The sequence below is a fragment of the Mustela putorius genome, unplaced genomic scaffold (genome assembly GCF_011764305.1).
Source record: "Mustela putorius furo isolate JIRA1106 unplaced genomic scaffold, ASM1176430v1.1 tig00003863_pilon_pilon_pilon, whole genome shotgun sequence".
NCBI classification, from domain to species: domain Eukaryota; kingdom Metazoa; phylum Chordata; class Mammalia; order Carnivora; family Mustelidae; genus Mustela; species Mustela putorius.
Window position 1 is genome coordinate 15,732,198 of NW_025422015.1, and position 18,483 is coordinate 15,750,680.

At 42.2% G+C, this 18,483-nt stretch overlaps 1 protein-coding gene across 1 annotated transcript in view; it reads left to right on the top strand.

The window, feature by feature from the left end:
- The first annotated feature begins 241 nt into the window (after window positions 1–241).
- The window catches only part of NHSL1 (NHS like 1), a 230,029-nt gene continuing 211,787 nt past the window's right edge, over window positions 242–18,483 (top strand). The window contains exon 1 of the mRNA XM_013064192.2: window positions 242–510. The gene's annotated coding sequence lies outside the window, so the exon portion shown is untranslated. The remainder of the gene's footprint in view (window positions 511–18,483) is intronic.

Below are 18,483 nucleotides of genomic sequence, written 5' to 3' on the forward strand. Positions count from 1 at the left end.
ACCCGCCCGCCCGCGCGTCCGTCGGTCCGTCCTTCCTGCCCGCCTCGCCTCCGCCCCGCGGCAGGAGCCACCAGGCTGCCCCGCGGCGCCCCGCCGCTGCCCGGACTTTCCTTTGTGTTGGATGCGCACTCGCGCCCCGCGCCGACGAGGGGCGGACTGAGGGCTGCGCTCGCCCCGGGCGGCCCGCCGCGCCGCCAGCCCGCGTCCCCGCTCCACCGCCCCCCGCCATGCCCTTCCACCAGAGGACCGTGGAGCCCGCGCGGCTGCGCCGGCCCGAAGCGGCCGGGGCCGCGGGCGCGCCGCTCTTCCGCTCACTGGAGCAGGTCAGCTCGCACGCCCTGGTCTGCCTGCTGGCGCAGCTCGCCGACCTGTCGCGCTGCGCGGGGGACATCTTCGGCGAGCTCGAGGGCCAGGCGGCGGCGCTGGGCCGCCGCACCGCCGCGCTGCACCGCCGCCTCGACGCCCTGCACGCCGCCGTCGCGCGCCTCGACCACCGCCGAGTGAAAATCCGTGAGTGGCCGGCGGGCCGGGGGAGGGGAACGAGGCGGGGAGGTGCCGGGCCAGCTGCTCCCTCCCGCCCCCTGGCGGTCTCGGGTGGGCTCTCGGGCCGCGGCGCGGAGCCGGGACCCCCAGCACCCCTGCACCCCAGCACCCCGCTAGCGTCGGCTTCTCGGGTGGGCACGGCCTGACCCCGGACGGGGCTGCGGCGCAGGTGGCAGGAGGAGCGGCGCTCTTCGGCTCTCGGATTCCCGGAGGTTCTTGGCCGCTTTAGGATGAGTGGGCGCGTGATGTGGGAATTGGGCTGGACCGTCCCTCTGTCAGGTCCATCTCTGTGTGGGAGGCTGAGAGGAGACCCGGGGGCGCTGTACACAGAGGAGGAGCCAAGGTCGTGGGAAAGGGTCAGGGGAAGGTAGTCTGTTCGAGAAGCCAGGGTACGATATAGATATGGATATAGATGATTACAGTTCTTGAGACTCCGGCAGGATCTGTAAAAATCTCTGGGGATCTCAGAGAACTTTGAGGCTGCTTGTCACCTTTCAGAACCGCGTAAGGCGCTCTTACCTGCAAACAAAAGTGTGTAGAGTGTGTGTACATGTGAGTGCGTGCGTGCGCGCGCGTGTGCTATTTTACCTACCGTCCCCACCCCCCCGCCAGTTCTTTGTGATTCACAGGACCTTGACCTTGAGCTCAGACTTTCAGTCCCATTCATCTTTGTCTGACCTAGTCCAACCCTGAAAATCAAGTCTGTGTCCTGACGGAGTGATCTCTCCAGCACCCATTTCATTTCAGCAGCTTAACGAGCTCCAGTGAATGAAGTAACTGGAATTTCCTGCTGGCCCAAAGCAGAGAAACTTTCCGTATGATGCTTGTGTGGTTTCTCCCCGTTTTCGTACATGGACTTGGTCATGTACTAAACTGTACATGATTCTAAGTGTAAAGAATTCTAAGTGTAAAGAATAAATTGGAGATGGTTGGTGGATTGCAGGGTGTGAGGGGAGGTGTTGGTGAACACACGCCTAGATTTCCGCAGCTCTGAATGAAATACTGTCTCTCAAATAGCTGCTTTGTCATTTTTTTTCCTCTTGCTAGAAAAACTTAGCTACATTTTCCTTACCTTAAAACCGGAAGTGTTCAAGTTTTCAGTACCTTAATACTGGTGAGATTACTTGGATCTTTCTCCACGTTGTGAAGTTACCATATGATGACTTTACATTTTATATGTTTCATTGTGTTGTCAACAGGTCCTGGTAAGTTGTGGACAGTTCCCAACTGGGGAGGGCTTACTCCTCTCCCATCAAAAAATGAGAGGGGGAAAAAATCAAGGTGGTCTCACAAAGTTGTTGGACAGAATATATCTACTGACTGTGAATAATTACCTGTGCATCAGGATATACTGTCCTAGTGGAATGTCATAGCCCTCTTGGTGATGCTTCGTTGCTTCTATGGTTTTTTTTTTTTTTTAATGTGGAGTGAGTATGTGGGTGAACGAGAATTTCACCCTTGAGGAATGACGTGATGAGGCAGATCCGACTGGTAGGTGAACTGATCTTTTGTGGGAGTTAAAAAAGGAGTTGGCCTGAAGGTCAAGAACTCCTTCTGTTGCTAGTTTTGTTTTGCATGTAAGCATTATTTTTTTTTCTCTGCGTACATACACACCAAATTAATGGCCAAAACTAAAACTGTGCAAATGTCCTAAATTAACTAAAATTGACTGATATAACTCTTTTTAAAACTTTTCACAAGTTTGTTTGAACCTTAAATAGCTTTGATTTTATACCAGAAAACCTGGCTCATCATTTTTTTTTTTTATGATTGAGAAAGAAGGCTTTTATTGAATGTAATTATGGGTGAGAGTAGAAGCGCACATCCAGAGAAAGAAGCCAAACTGTAAACACATTAGTTTTTGTGGTTTTTCACCTTCATGCACTTAATGTTTTTATTGTTAAAAGCAGTGAAACACCAGTGCATTCATTTTACTTAGCTTCTATTAGGATTTAAGAAAAACAACAACTGCCTTAAACTTTGTTCCTGAGGGAAAGCTACATTTTGAAATCATTTTGGTACCTTTGTAGGCAGGCCTTCTGAGTAACATAATCCATTAGAATGGACACGTAGATTTTTAGGCGTGGAGTTGACTGAGAAGGCCATCTACTTCATTACCTTAGCAAGAGAGGAAATTGAGTCCTAGACAGCTGAAGTGATTATGTGGTGGACTCCTGGCACAGCCAGGCCTTCTCATTGGCTCACCTGCTTGTCCCACTGGGTATATGCTTTACTTTTAGGATCGCATGGGACATAGGAACAAAGCTTAGTACATTCCTCAAATAGTCCAAAGGATAACTATGACTGTTAATTTCATTCGTCTTGTCAGATTAACCTTTTAATGAGTCTCCCAAGGAGCAAGTAGCAGAACAGAACAGTTTATCAGAAGCGGACTACAGAGGGAGATGATGCGTATTTCTTGCCTTATGAGTTGCTACTGTAATTAAGGGTGTGAGTGCAGCTGTTTTAAAAACATATAGACTTTATCTTTGTAACAGAGAAACATTTTAGTGCTGTGGGCAGTGATTCTAAGACATATTTCATCAAGTTTGCCATTCCTCAAAATCTCATAGGTTGTTACCTGACATATCCAACATAACTTTTTGTAATAGGTTGAGGAGAAGGTACCTTACTTTTTCTCCTACTTACTCTTTTTATTTTTTAAATTTTTAAAAATTTTAAAATATAAGTTCAATTAATTAACGTACAGTGTATTATTAGTTTCAAAGGTAGAATTTAATGATTCATCAGTCTTATAGAACACCCCGTGTTCATTACATCATGTGCCCTCCTTAATGTCCATCATCCAGTTATCCCAGCCCCCTACCTTTCTTCCCTCCAACAACCCTCAGTTTGTTTCCTATGATTAAGAGTCTTTTATGGTTTGTCTCCCTCTCTGATTTCATCTTTATTTTTCCTTCCCTTCCCCTTTGTTCTTCTGTTTGTTTCTTAAATTTCACATATGAATGAGTTCATATGATAATTGTCTTTCTCTGATTGACTATTTTGCTTAGCTTAATACCCTCTAGTTCCATCCACATTGTTACAAATGGCAAGATTTCATTTTTTTGATGGCTGAGTAGTATTCCATTGTGTGTGTATGTGTGTGTGTTTGTATATTATCTTCTATATCCATTCATCTGTCGATGGACATCTGGGTTCTTTCCATAGTTTGGCTATTGTGGACATTGCTGCTATAAACATTGGGGTGCAGGTGCCCCTTTGGGTCACTACATTTGTATCTTCGGGGTAAATACCCAGTGGTACAATTGCTGGGTCTCTCCTGCTTATCCTGAAAGACTCCCCAATGCTTTCCCGACATCCCTAGGTTGGAAGGAGTCCTTTTATAGCATCTATTATGGTCGTCCAGTGTATCTATCCTACATTGACCAGCATGGGCACAAATTGTATTTTCACTTCTACTCCCCTCTACTAGATAGCAAAATGATTGAGGTCCAGTGTGGCTGTATCTTTATTTTTCCAAAGCTCCAAACAGTGCCTAGAATGGGATAACTCAGTAGATATTTGAACTGAACCAGTGTTTGGTTTCTTAGTGCTCAGTGTCTGGAAGAGTAACTACAGAAGTCTTCCAGAGGGACTGTAATACTGACTGCTACAAACTATGTGAACAAGACAATAGCGTTAAAAACAAATGAAACAGTAAACTTTCTACCTTTTTAAGGTTTTGTGCTGAACCACTATTATGCTGTTTTCTCTAAAAGTCAGACTTCATTAATTTTGCTGTAAGTCCTTATTGAAAGGAGTAACAGTAGCTAGAAATGTGGATAGTTTTCTTTCAGCCCTGTTAGCAATCAAATTTTTCTATGCAGAAATCAATAGACACTGAACTTAATAGCCTCTTTCATTATTAAGCCCCATGTGATTTTAATCTTTTTATAATTAATCACACTACACTTGTGGAGTGCTTTTATGACTGAGAAAATGTTTTACATATTTGTTATTTGACTGGAAATTTTGTGAGGTAGGATGGTCAGGTTGCATTTATATCCATTTCATAGACAAAGAAATGGAAGTTCTGGAACTAGTAGGTATATGTTAGATCAACATGGATTTCTGATTTCTTCACCTTAACAGTATTTCCTGGGTGAATATGAAATGTAATTGTAGAATACGGAAGGGGAAAAGAGATGCTTGTTGGCTTTTCTTCTTATAGGTCCAGAGAAGCAGAAGGTTCCCCCCCCCTTAGACTGTTAAAATGTTCCAAATTCAGGGAGCTTTGTTGTGTTGCAACAAGGGCAGCGGGCCCTGTTTGCATCTAGTGTGTGTGAACTCCCATGGAGCTGGTGTGGTTCTCAGCCTGGTGAGATTTTTGTGATGGCCTTGATAGCGTACAGTTTTTATGGGAGAGATGAATGGTGTTGCAGATAGTTGGCGGATGGAAAGACTGGATAGACACCGTCTTTGCATAAACAAGTTACGAGCTTCTGTGGTGTCTGCGTTGGGCAGATGCTATAGCCTGAAACTGTCTGGATGCTGCTCTAGGTGTCTCGCTGCCTTGTCCTACATCCCAACAGACTGCCCCTTAACCCGACCAGAGGGTGGGTTGTCCTGATGCCAGAATATCTTTGCTTCTTCCTCAGAATGAACCTTTTATACAAGGTGCTTGTCAGAGTTCTAAGGACGGAGAGTGGAGGCTTCACTGCACTTCTAAGAACAGGGCGTATGGTGGTTTTTGTACCTGCCTGCCCATCTTCTGGTAAAATGTTGGTATTGCTGGTGAAATTGACCTAAGACTTGCTTTCATTGAAACATACTACTTGCTAGGGAGGGTGTTGGTATAGGAATGTGGTCTCCACCCACCTCTAATCCCTGAAGGGCCCCTAAATGTATTGACAGAAACTGAGGGGAGCTGAGCAGCCAGATTGCACCTCAGGTTAAGGAGGGTCTATGAGGTGAGGCAGTGTTTTCTGTACTTGCCTGACAATGAGAATTGTCTAGCACTCTTGTGGGAGTTACAGATTTCCAGAGCCTTCCAAAGCCCTACTGAGCCAGAGCCTCCAGTATGTTTAACAGATGCTGCTGTGTACTTGGAGGACTTGAGAACTGATATAGGAAAGTTCATTGGATTGAGAGTTGGGAGACTCGAATCTGGCTTCATCTCTGCGGTTCTCTATTGCAGGTCTTGACCCATATACTTGGCGCTTGTAGGCCTCAGTTTCCTTATCTGTAAAATAGAGACTTTGTCTGAAATAACCTTTACTGGCCTTTGCAGTTTTGGCATTTTGTGATTCTAACGAGAGATTGCTATTTGATAGTACTGCAGATGACCTAGCAAATAGAACTTTGATCAGAAATCCCTCTCTGATTCTTAAGAGTAGGGATTTAAAAAGTTTTTTTTGTGTGTCTGAAATAAACTCTTCTTGACTATAGGCACTCTTTCAAATCATGGTTCACTCACATGGAGGGCATGGAGCTTCATGTCCGGAGGGAATGGGGGCTCATAGCTTCCTCCTCATCTTTAAAAAATGCTGACTATCATTATGGAAAGAGAATTCTTGTTTAAATGCATTTGCCATATGTCAGATTTCTAAAAGAGAGGTTTTGTTCTGTTTTGTTTTAATTTATGAAGGTGTACTGTTTAAGCCAAAACATCAATTTATTCCTTGACTCTTGGGCGTAATACAATTATCTGGTTCAAAAAGCTACCTTCATTTATGTTGGAATGTTATTCTAGCAATAATTTAATATTCCTCTATATTAGAGGAAAAGCCAATATTAAAATTTTATCTGTGTTTATTGTTTTAGGATTGGGACTAGCAAATGAAAAAAGTTTAAAAACGCAAGATAGTTAATATAGTTGAGATTTTTAGTATTTTGCAACAAAATTCAGAAAATGAAGCAGTGTTTTCCTCTGGCTATTATTTTAATGTCTTAAAAAAAATCAAGTTTTGGGGCGCCCGCGTGGCTCAGTGGGTTAGGCCTCTGCCTTCAGCTCGGGTCATGATCTCTGGTCCTGGGATCGAGCCCCGCATTGGGCTCTCTGCTCAGCAGGGAGCCTGCTACCCACACTCTTCTGTGCCTGCCTCTCTGCCTACTTGTGATCTCTGTCAAATAAATAAATAAATCTTAAAAAATAAAAATCAAGTTTTAAGTATAAGATAAAATAATTTATACTTAACTGGGCACCTGGTGATTTTTTAAACCATTTAATTATGTTTCTCCTCAAATTGGCTTTTATTCTGGAATGAATTATTTCTGCAGGATTTGCGGTTCAAAAGCAAGAGGCTGGTGCTGATGGTATTATCTCCACACATTACCTTTGAGGTCTACAATTCTCAAAACGCGCACCTTAACAGTGCCTTGGACAAATGTAGCAGATTGGTTGGAGCTTTGGTTTCTGCATGTGGGCTCTTCTGAGCCAAGGCCCTGGAGGTCCCAGCCTCAGTCCCTTTCCTTGTGGATTAAATGACATGTCTGTGAAAGCATTTAGCACCCCTCAAACAATGATATTACTGATACCACCATCTATGCAGTGGCAGTAGTGCAATTCCAATTTCTGGCATTGGGGTGACTTTTTGGTGCCCGAGAATGCCAACAGCAGCTGTTGGAACATTTGCTATTGGCTGAACTCTTGAATACAGGAGTCTCCCCTTATCCGCTGGCCAGGATGAGGGGTGGGCAGCGTTCTAGGACCTATGGTGGATGCCTGAATCTGTGGATGGTGCCAAACCCTTTGTATACGATGTTTGTTTCCGACACAGTGTTAGGCTGCTATTGAACTTCTGAAGAGGGGTCCGAAGGAGGATCGTCTGCTTCTGAACCGTGGTCACTGGGAGTAACTGAGACCATGGAAAGCTGAACTACAGGTCAGGGGGTCAACTGTAGGTACAATAGCTCCACAAGGTGGACATTGTTATTCTCTCTTTCTTTGATGGGTGACGCAGTTAAGGCACACATAGTCACTTACCCACGTCCCTAGCTAGTAAGGGATGGAGCTGGGGTCTGAACTAAGGCAGGCTTGTCTCCAGATTGGCCTAACCAATCTGTGGTGCTGTCTCTATTGAAATGATGACATTATGTACTGGGTGAGGAAAACCGACCCCAAGAAGATGGGCGAAAGCCTGTCACATAGCTGAGGGAGACAGCTCCTGGCTTTCCAGCTTTTCCTTCTCTTTTTGTTTTGAAACCTCTCAAACTGCTAGTGGATAGCCAGGAAATCTGAGACCTGATCTAAAGGACTTCGCATGGTGCCTGGTGCATCGCTAACATATATTTAACATTTCCTGTTGTTGTGTGGGAGGCCGAGAAGGCCGAGTTAGTGTCTGTGCGCACATTGATGTCCACGTATTACCGGGTGGCCCAGTCCATGTGGGCCGCTCCACTGAAGCCCACAGGGTGAAAACTGACCAAGTTAGAGGGGACCTTGTGTCGGCGAGAAACACAATTAGAAAACCAGGAAGTTCGGCCCAGGGATCTTAAAGTATATGTAGTTCTTGTCAGCAGCATTCAAGGGCTGTTCTTTCTCTTTTCTTCCTAGGCGGTGGGGGTTGGGGCGTAGGCGAGCAAGCCCACCTCTTAGGACCTTTATGTATATGACCTCTTTCTCAGAGCCCTGGTCACCCCCATTTCCTCCTATCAGAGGAACTGTATACCTGGCTTAGCTCCCACTTTCGTTTCCTAGACGTAAAAGCTCCCCCTTTTACCTCAGTTGCACAGGAGGCTCCCAAGCCTCCGTCTGCACCCTACTCCTATCTGATTTCACGTTCCCACTCCGACCTTGAGAGGCCCAGCTCAGACCTCCGCTCTCCCTGGGCATCTTGGAACCCATGTTAGTCCATGTTAGCACTGTTTCATTCATCGCGTGTTCTCCACACTTTCTGAATCATCACATACACCAGGGGCTTGTTTAAAAACGGATTCCCGGAGATCCTGGAGATTTTGAGTCATCCAGTCTGGGATGAGGCCAGGAGGAACACGCCCAGCCAACAAGAACCCCCAGGTGATTCTGATTAACCTAGTTTTGGAAATACCAGTCTCTGTTGTGTGTTAGGAATCTGGTCCATGGAGGGTGGCAGGATTTTCTTTCATTCATGAAATGTATTTTGGGTTATTCTGCTAGTGCTGAGTTGTGAGGATTACAAGATGAATACTTTACAGTTTCATGTGGGTGATCAGATATGTAAATAAATATTAAGGAATAAAGTTAACCATCATTTATAACATTATTTCTATAAGAAAATCTATTCTGAATTGCCCATTTCAATTGGATTTTTAGAAAATCTCTAACTTAGAAGACCTGCCTGTAAGCATGTGGGACAATGGCTCTTCCTCACATACAAAATACTGATTTTAAATTTCAGAGCATATTTTGCTTACAAACTGTATTCTGAGAAAGAAATATAAACCTTCTAGAATACGAGTTCTTTTCCTTGTGCGTTGGTGGATTTTTCTTTTCTTAGTAATGCTTTATTTTGACTTATTCTTCTGATTCGTTTTACAAGGAACTTCTATGTAGAAAAGTAACATCTTGCTTTGGGAGGACAGGCAACTGTTTCAGGTTATTCCTGCATGGATGTCCTCTGTTACACTTGCCTCTTTTCCCTGTTCCCTTTCTGATTAAAAGCTGGTAAAGATGTTATCAGTAATATATGTAGAGAACTGTGTGGTAACGGGCTGCTTTAAATTGTAGTAACACATGGTAAAATAGAATGGGGGCTTTCTACATGATAATATTAGCCATCTGATAAAATGTTCTGAGAACTGAGAGACCACCATGTGTAGCAGAGGAAATTGAATTAAGCAGATGCTATGCTGTGCAGAAATCAAATTATGCCCGATTCTCCTGGCATCTGAGAGCTACTTCTGAGGAGAACTGTGGTTTCCCAGCTTGTGGTCTGGCTGCTGTGACCATCACTGAGGCAAGGGCACTGTCCCCGCTCTCTCAGGATTTTCCAGTCGTACTCCTTAGCTGGCTCCGGGCATGGCAGGCCCAGAAGATGCAGGCGGCAAGACGCAACAGCCAGTATTCTTTTTTTTTTTTTAAGATTTTATTTATTTATTTGACAGAGATCACAAGTAGGCAGAGAAGCAGGTAGAGAGAGAGGAGGAAGCAGGCTCCCTGCTGAGTAGAGAGCCCGATGTGGGGCTCCATCCCAGACCCTGGGATTATGACCTGAGCCGAAGGCAGAGGCTTTAACCCACTGAGCCACCCAGGCGCCCCAACAGCCAGTATTCTTTACCTCTACATTAGACAAGGGACAGGGTTGCCGGAAAATCATGATGCAGCCCGGTCATCTTAAATTTTCATTTAGTTTATTGAGCAGGCCATACATTTACCTTCTTGGAAAAAACGGATACAGAAAACTATGCAGTCTCAGTTCTTCTACCCCCTCGGCTTTGTCATCCCTTCCCACTAGAATAATCACTTTCATTCGTTTCTCCCTGTTCTTCCAGAGTTTCTTTATGCAAGTATGAAAAATAATTATTTCATGTTATTTTCCTTCCATTTACCATACACATAATTTTGGGATTATCCTGTTGCTGCTCTTTATTTGTATACATAATCCAAATTGATTATTTTAATTGTTTTTTCTGTGTCTTGTAGCCAGTTTCTATTTGTGAAATTGTACTACTTTTTTTTTTTTTAAGAGTTTATTTCTTTATTTTGAGAGACAGAGTGCATGTGCACAAAGGCACGGGGAGGGGCAGAGGGAGAAGGAGAATCTCAAGAGGACGCTGAGCCTCGTGGAGCCAGGTGAAGCCTAACTCTTGTGACCCAGCTCACCACCAGAGTGGAAACCAAGACTCAGAACCTCAGCTGACTGAACCACCCAGGCCCCAAAATTGCAGTTCTTTTTTGTCAGAAAAATGCAGTTGATTTGGTAAAAATAAGATTAATTAACATTGAAATGTACTGTTAATTTAAGCTCTTTCTTATTTTTTTGTATTGCTAATGCTTTGATTTTAGATATATTTTAAATAGGAGCTTCTCAAGAGGTGATTAATCTTTTCCTGTATTAAGAAAGACAAAGTGGGTGTCTGGGTAGCTCAGTTGATTAAGCATCTGCCTTCAGCTCAGTCATGGTCCCGGAGTCCCAGGAGAGAACCCTGCATCAGGCTCCTTGCTCAGGGTGGGGGAGGTCAGAGTTTCCCTCTGGCCCTCACCCCACACGTGCTATCTGTCGTGCTCTCTCTCTCTCAAATAAAATCTTAAAAAGAAAGAAAGAAAGAAAAAGGGAGGAGGCTTCTGTGAAATGTCTGTAACAACACAGTATAGGTTGAGTTATTTAAAGTGGGCATTTTCTGCCTTCTCTCTGGATATCCTGCATGCTGAATGTGAATTACTTTCTGGCTCAGGAAGGGACTACTACCAAGATAGAGCTGCATTTGAATTTCTGTGTGGAATGTTTTACTCTGACATAGTGATTTCATTTGCTAAATAAATGCAATTGGTCATGAAGTCGGCTTCGGATTTTTATTTCACTGGTTGGTTCTAACTCCCTTGCCTGTAGAGGCCAGTAGAGAGTGACATTGTCAGACATGTGAGGGAAGCAGCTATGGTCATTTGAATTATTTTTTTCCCATTTGTTAACCTGCTTAAGACCAGAGGTTTGTACTGAATTAGTATAGGAAATGAGTAATTAAAGCATTATTTATGAATGTAACCTCAAAAATGTAACACATTCTCCCATGTAGTTTTGTGTAAATAAAAGTACATTAAAGAACTTTAGCTCGGGGCACCTGAGTGGCTTAGTTGTTAAGTGTCTGCCTTCGGCTCAGGTCATGATCCTCAGGTCATGGGATCAAGCCCCACATCGGGTTTCCTGCTAGGTTGGAAGCCTGCTTCTTCCTCTTCCACTCCCCTACTTGTGTTCCCCGTCTCTCGCTGTGTCTCTGTCAAATAAATAAATAAAAATCTTTAAAAAAAAAAATGCCTTTAACTCGTATGGGGCTCCTGGGTGGCATAGTCAGTTAAGCACCGACTCTTGGTTTGGGCTCAGGTCATGATTTCAGGGTTGTGGGATCCAGCCCTGTGTGGGGCTCCGTGTGGAGTGTCCTAACTTCCTCTCTCTCCTCCCTCTGCCCTTCCCTGTCACACATTCTCTCTCTCAAAATAATAAATCAATCTTAAAAAAAAAAAGCTTTAACTCTTAGAAGTATGTCATAAAATAATTCTGATTTATAATATTAATGTATATTATCATAAAGTTCAAACCTTTAAAATGCATAATATACAGAGAAGTATCATAGCCCAGAGAGTGTTGAATTCCTCCCTTTTTGCTCATATATCTGTATGAATCTGTATGAATGACTCTATAGCAACAGATGACATTTTTTTTTTTTAACAGAACATAGGGCGTCACTCTCTATAAATAGTTTTTGTGTCCTGAGTTTTTAAACTTAGGTTATATTGTGAGAATTTCCCCCAGGTCATAGACAACCAGAGACTGTTTTAAAGAGGAGAGGCATCGGGAGGCATGTTTCTGAAGATCTCTTACTTCGCACTGGCTCCCCAGTGAAGTCCTTTTGATGTTCTGTGGAGTCTGTTTACACAAGAGTTATCATGTGGACAGAAGTTTGTTATCTTCTGGGGCTTCCTAGGGTTTCTTCTCTGTGTTACTTGGGAACCTTTAAATTGCACTCACGAAGTAGCGTTTAGGAAAAGATGTGCCGGAATTTTGTCAGTCCAGTAGATCGTTAAGTCTTATTCCCTTTCTGGACAAATTCACCCTCTTTTAGTGCTAAGTTTGCTGACCCACAGCGACAGTTCTCTCTATCTTTACAGTGAATAGATCATTGAGTCAAAAGATGGTTGTATTCCTTTCTTTATTGGTTCTTTAGTTGAGTAGTGTGCCTGTTTGCTAATAAATTATGTTGCTTTTTTTTTTTTAAAAGAGAAGTTACATCTCTTTTTCCTCTAAAAAAATAAATAAACATTTTCCTTCCCCCTCCACAAAATGTCAGACATCTGTCTCTAGATTCCTCACCTCGGCTAGTGCCTTCTCTTGCAACATACGGGGTCTGTTTAGATTTAACTCAACAAGTTTTCAAAACCAAGGTCTGTCGCCTCTTGCTGTGAACTTTTAGCTCTCATTTTGTGGGAAGATGAGGATGAAGCTTGCTCCTTTTATTCTAAACGTTGGTGGTTTAATTGGAAAATTAATAGTCTATAGAAACATTGAGGGACTGGGCAAACTTACCCATGATAATGGTTGCAGGGATTGAAGGCATGAAAGAGGGTGGGAGAAATGTCTTTCAGTGCCATTAGTATATTTTACATGATCTTAATATATTGCTTGCAAATTGCAAGGTCTGCTCAATAAAAATAATTCATATTAACATTTATGGGATCATATTTATAGCTAACATTTATAGGATACTTACTATGTGCCAGTTTCATTTAATCCTCATAAAAAACTGTATGAGAGACATAGTACCAGCCCCATTTTATTGATTTTACTGAGTGGCTACAGAGAGGTCAAGTAATTTACCCAAGGTCACACAGCTGGTAAGTGGTAGAGACAAAATGCAGTATACGTGAGTTCTGGGATTAAGGACTGTAATTATTTTTTGGTGAATTTTAAAGTTCATGTTAATACTGAAAATTTTCTGAGTTTGGCTAGGAATTTTTTTTTCTATTTGGTATTTTCTGTTTTCTTCTGGTTATTTTAAATCATTGTGCCCAGTGGCATGATGTGTGGAGGTGAATTAGAAGCGCCTGTGATAGTGCTGTTGTGAACTCATAGAAAATTAATCAATTTTATTTGATTCTTTGAGCTGCACTGATGAAAGGTACTTTAGTCTCTCATATAAAGTCCTTTTGTTAATGCTTTCCCTCATTCTGGCGGCTTTTCCTTTTCCAGACGTTCGTGAGCAGTGTCAGAAGACAGGTGATGTAGGAACAAAATTCAATTTCTGGCTTATTTTGATTTGATATGTTAGGGGAAACTTCTCTTTCCCTGCTCTCCCCAAGATTTCTGCCTTTAAATGCTGTAACGCATGCTCTCAAGCCTGTACCTCAAGGTACACTTAGCGTCCTTGTTAGTGACGGAGGATAGGAGGAGAAGCTGTGAAGAGACTAGCTGGCCTTTCCTCCTTTCCTCAGCTCTTGAGAACACTTATTTTGTGGACGAAAAATACCTGCAGTGAAGTGGTGCTTGCTGGTGGCCCCAGCCAAGAACTTAAATCAGCAGTTCTCAAAGCGTGATGTCATCATCAGCGTCTCCGAGGAATTTGCTAGAAATGCAAACTCTAGGCCCCACACCAGACCTCCTCCATCAGAATCTGTGGGGATGGGTGCAGCAGTCTGTGTGTAACAGCCCTCCAGGTGATTCCGATGCTAAGTTTGAGAACCACCATCTGCAGAGCCGGAGGGGTGAATCTGCTTAGAGACCTACCGCCTTTGCTGGGCTGTGGGCCATGAGTGGGGCTGCCAAAGCTCGATTCCCAGAGGCTTCTTTAGATGCTGGACCATATGGTCCAGGACAGTATGAGTTTATGAACTAATGCTTCATTACTGTACAACAATGAGAGTCTGGCTTTAAGAATCTTTGAAACCCTGCCAATTTGTGCTTTAGAAGCCCATTGCTAGTGGGCCTTCACCATTTGGAGATTCGTGACCTGGCCCTGGGCTTGTTTGTCTTCCTCAGGGCTGAAGGCAGCCTCTCTGATTTCCCTCTCCCTAGGAACTTTAAACAACACCCAGAGAGCAGAGGGGTGACTCACCACAATCACAGGGTAGGGACGTACTTTCTAAACAAAATCTGAGGAGAGAGGATTGTTCTCTCTAAATACTGCTTATATAAAACCCCCATTTCGATATTTCAGTGTCTCCTAGAAGACGAAACTAGGAAAACTTTAGGCAGACGTGGGAAATTGTACCTGCGGATGGGACGTACACGTTTGAACAAACAGGAGAAGAATATGCAAGCATGAACGTGCTGAGTGGTTGGTGTGCTGTTGCTGGTCGTGGAGTCCTATTTGGCTTTCCCTGATATAATTTAGCTTTTCAATTTATGTAATCTGGTAAGGTAAAGTAGCTGTTAGTATAGTATAATCCACTGTAATTTGAAGAAGTGAGAGATAATTGAAGCAGTTTGATAAAAGGCTGCAGAACAGGGTGGTTAAGAGATAAGGTTTACTGGCTGTGTGCTCCTCAACAAATTGCATAACCTCTCTGTGCTTCAGATTTCCTCTGTAAAATCGGCACTGTACTAATGGTTGTGCAGATAAAGCGACATATTCAGAACAGTGCCTGGCCCATAACAAACAATAAATATTAGCTGATAGATACTTCGGACTGACCTTTTTTAATTTTTAAAGCTATTTTTACTTATTTTTTCCCAAGTGTGTTTTTAAAATCTAAACATTAATAAAGCCAAGACGTTGGAATAAGGGATTGGACTTAATTATCTGATTTAACTCTTAAAATTTCCTAATGACTGTGCTTGTGTTCTAGTTGAGTTTTCTAGATAGCTGATGGCTAGGTTTGATAATTGGACATAATGTGGGAGGTGAGATGATTGTTTTGGATATCTCAATAATTCAGTTCTGGAAGTTTAGAGTATTGGAATAAGTTTATTCAGGATGTTCTCTAAAAATGGTGTTTTGGTTACATTTCTGATACGAGTTTGTTTTGATGTTATTTTCCTCTTTTCCAATTGAGATCAGATAAAATCAAGTCAGGGGTTTTGGTTTGTTGACTTCCAATGAATTGGTTTTATTACACATGCAATCTCTAACTTAGAAACTTATCAAGTTACAAAAGTTAATTTGTAAGTTGTTTTAAATTTACAAATACATTTCCTCTTATAAACTATGTTTCCAAAGCATGACCAGGCACAGGGCAGTCCTCCCAAAGCCTCTTTGTCCTGTCTATAGATACGCAGACCTGCAGTGCCACAAGCCCTAATCATTTTGAAAGAATTTTCTACCGCAAAATGGATTGTAAGTGACGGCCAGGATACCTAAGATCACATTTTGCCGTCCTCCCGACCCCTTCCCTAAACTCTGTGACTCTGGCTTTGTCTATAACATAAATGATTTAGATCAGGCCTCCAGATTCGTTTGTAGGGGGAGGTGGACTTCATGGTTTCATGAAAGCAGGATATGTGAGTATGAAGCTTGGGAAGCAGGAGATAAGAGCGTTTCCAGGAGTGTGGGTGCACGAGACTGAACCCAACCAGAATGTTGGCTGGGACATTCATTCCAGGTAACAGCTCCAGGTCAGCGGAGTGAAGGTGAACCCTCTGGGAATTTGTGTGGGGCAATTGGCAAGTATATGAAGAGTATTTATATCTGTAAGTAAGAAGCTACTAGTTTTGCCTCTTTTACTTTTTTCTAGGAGTGTTTAAATGGATAAGGGTGAGTAGTTTTATCAGTTTGAAAAGCCCACTTATTTTTTTTTCTTTTACTTACCTCTGTTTTATAGGGGCATGCATTTATATTTGATTTCTGTTCAAAGATTGTGTGTGTGGTTTTTTTTTGAAGCGAACAACATACAAAGCATTAAAGATCCTTTCCACCTCCCCTGTGCATTCTCTGTAAAAGGATCTGAATTGTTTATAGAATCCAGCAAGCTTTTGGTAATGTACATGTTTTTAATTCATGTTGAAAACATAAAAAAAAGACAGACTTGAGCTTGTAAAAATTATTCCTGTCAAGTCCCATGTAGCTTCACATGTCAAAAAGGACATGAAAATGCTTTCCCCAAGCGGCCATGTCTTAACAGCTTATGTCCTTCAGGGAGTTTCTTGGAAGGAATTAAATTCTGGGAGGTAACATTTTTCTTTCAAGTTCGATTTCCAAAGTGAAAATGAACTTCTGTTTTTTAACTTGAACTTTGAAAAACATTCAGTGAAGAGCTTTGAGAACTGTGCGATGATTGTGTTCCATGGAATTAGGCTTCCCCGTCTCTGTAGCCAGAAATGAGTCTTGACAGTTTTCTTTGTAGCTGTAAACATGAAGAGAGAAAGGAAAGAAGAGGTAAAAAGTGCTGAGTCTGGGAAACTGTTCTAGTTACTTAAATCTTAGCTACATAAGTGTCTGTTTATATTAATGGAGCAGGACCAAATAACAATAGTCTTTTTTTTTTCGAGTTAAAGATTTCCCCACTGGGAAATCACTTTGCAAATTCCTTAGGCCTTCTCATTGAAAACATATGAATAGCTAAAGTTTAATATTTAGCATAATTAAGAAATAGTTTTACTGTTTCTCAATCATAGTAGCTTACGAACTTTTTTCTTGACTCTTTGGGCTAATGGAGAATAGGTAATAGGGAAAATGTAGAAATACTTTTACTGTGCTATCTTCTTTATGTTTTGAGAGTCATATGGAGTACTTTAGGTTGATCCATGGTCATGGTTTTTTTTTTTTTTTTTTTTTTAGAAAGAATTAGATAGTGTTCTGAATCATCTATTGTGTCTCTTTTGGTCAGTTTTTCCCTCCTTCCCCCCATTTCGTATTAGAAATAGACCTTTCATCTCTCAGGTGGCATTGTGGATCTAGACCAAGCTGAAATATCCTTTTCATATATGGAGGTTTTTAGTTTCCTGGTTAGAGATAATAATTAAATACTTTAATTTTTAAGTTTTATTGTCGAGTGGTGGATGGTCAGAAGTATAACTGTGAGGAGAAAGAAAAATCATAAAAAGAAGGAGTGATAAAATTCTTCATTGACTAATAGTCACTGCATTCAAAAGGTAATAAATTATCCTGAGCATTCACTAAGATGTTGCTGCTATGGGGCAATTAAACCACCTGCTTTGACTTTTCCCTAACGACTGTAGAGGATTTATGGTGATTCATTTCATACCATATACCTTTCCCTTGATGATGGGCTGGCTTCATGGCCATGGAAATGAGCAGTGTAGGCTGGCTAGAGTGGAAAACCTCTGGACGTGGAGAGTCATTTAATATTTTTAGCTGATTTTTAAAAAATTTACTTCTGTATCTTTAAACGTCATTCTGGCTTTGCTATTTCACGTTTTTGTAGTCTTAGTTATTATCTGTTCAAGATGAAAATTTAGCTCCTTTTGCTTCCCTTCATCTGACCCCTGCCATACAGGCCTTACCTTGTCTTCCCACATCCCGCTCCACCCCACCTCCCCGGCCCCCGGGACACTTCTATTGTAGTTTTGTTTAGTTCAGCATTCAGTGTTGACAATGTTATGACAGCATACACTGTTCCGAGCAGAGCCGTGTCATCAAACATGATTACTTTTCCATTATTGTACACCTTCTGTTTCCCCTGGCATTAATACTGGCTCTTTTTGGTGTATGTGTTTTTATGTGTTTGTTATTATCTTATCTTCAGACTCTACTCTATCCATATCTTCTTTTTACCTTAAAAATTCTATCAATTTCGTCTTTATTTTTTTTTAAAGATTTTATTTATTCATTTGAGAGAGAGAGATCACAAGTAAGCAGAGAGGCAGGCAGAGAGAGAGGAAGGGAAGCAGGCTTCCTGCTGAGCAGAGAGCCTGATGCAGGACTCGATCCCAGGACCCTGAGATCATGACCTGAGCCAAAGGCAGCCGCTTAACCCACTGAGCCACCCAGGCGCTCCCAATTTCGTCTTTTGAATAATCTTTTCTCCCAGAGCTTTCTGATCTAATCTAATGTAGGATGATTCTTCTTTGTGGCTGGTACCTGTCACTCTGTTCTCCTTCACTATCATTCTGGAGATTTCTTCTCTTTTTTGATGTCTGTCTCCTCTAACTCATTCTTCTTGCTTTGGTCCTTCATTTTGGTGGAGCTCTATTTATGGTAGTGTCCTGAGAAATACTGTAGAACACACAAATTTTTTGCTTGTGTATTTTCTCATTTTTTTGATAGTTTTGCTGGATAAGGACTTCTAGGTTAAAATTTTGCTTTTTCTATTTTGAAGAGTTTGCTCTTTCAGTTCCTTTGGTCTTCAGCTTTTCTAATGTTGGTGTTGAGAAGGTCGAGACATTCTGATTCCTCATCCTTTGTGTGTAA